Genomic DNA, 1,393 nt, shown 5'->3' on the forward strand with positions numbered 1-1,393 from the left:
ACCTCACATGGTGTATGGGCTCACTTTTTATAAGAGTGAAGGCAGCTCTGGTAGGATCACTGCAAGAGGTAACTAGCAGCAAGACATATTTACAAGACATTTTGCCATAGTCCAAGTCTATGCCGATGCATCCTTTGGGACAGTGGTTGTGTGAACAGCTTTACCACCACCCTCCTTATTCTCCTCTGAGTACTGCTTTATCAGTCACGCACAGTGAAATACAGAGAGGCCAGCACTCAAAGGGAAGAGTTCTTTGACATGTGTGGCCCTCAACTGTATTCCATTACCCACTCTCCTTCCCTACTCTGTTAGATCATTTGATAACACAGTAAGAGGTGAGGAACTGGAGAGGCCTCAGTCCCTACTGCCCCCTTATACTTTTTGGTGCAGAGTAGTAGGGGAGAGAGGATTCAGGTGTGGACAAACAGACACTACTTGCAAGAATTCTCTGGTCTTAGGCACAAGGAGTGTTGAATACAGATAGGGACCACACAGCTCTAAGAACTCCATTTATGAAGGGTAAGTAACTTTCCTCCCTTCTCCAGGCAGCTTTGAAAACATGAGGAAGAAGGTGGTAACTGCTATAAAGATTGGTGGAGCAGTCAGAGAAATCTGAACAAGCTAAATCTAAGAGTAAATACATCCTATTCAAAACAGACACAGGTTGTCATTCCCCTACAACGGGTTGGCAACCTTTCAGAAGTGCTGTGCCGAGTCTTCATTTATTCAGTCTAATTTTAAGGTTTCATGTGCCAGTAATACATTAATGGTTTTAGAACGTCTCTTTATATAAGTCTATAATATATAACTAAACTATTGTTGTATATAAAGTAAACACGTTTTTTAAAACGTTTAAGAAACTTCCTTTAAAATTAAATTAAAATGCAGAGCCCCCCGGACCGGTGGCCAGGACCCGGGCAATGTGAGTGCCAGTGAAAATCAGCTTGCATGCTGTGTTTGGCACGCGTGCCATAGGTTGCCTACCCCTGACCTACAATCTTCCTTCAAGGAGGTAATTTGGGAAGTGGAAGAAACAACAATGGGAAGAACTTCAATTGGCAAAGTGAGTAATTCTACTGGTTCCTAGAATGCAAAGATACTCTTTCCTCTTTCTGTGGTTGATGGTGCAGGTGGATCTCTGGCACAAGAAATGGTAATTCCTGATAAATGATTTCTTCCCTGAAAACACCCTGCAGACAAGAAGATAAAAGCCACACTTAAAAGGATCTCTGAAGCTTTTTCAGCAGTATTCACTCAGAGCCTCTCACAACCATCTGCTTCACCAGGGACACAATGTCCTGGTGCAATGACCTAAAAAGCGTAGCTACCCATAACTAAGGTGAATTCAAGTTTATATTAAAGAAATATCTCAGGCTACTTAATTGAGCAGACA

Source organism: Gopherus evgoodei, chromosome 1 (genome assembly GCF_007399415.2).
Source record: "Gopherus evgoodei ecotype Sinaloan lineage chromosome 1, rGopEvg1_v1.p, whole genome shotgun sequence".
NCBI lineage: Eukaryota > Metazoa > Chordata > Testudines > Testudinidae > Gopherus > Gopherus evgoodei.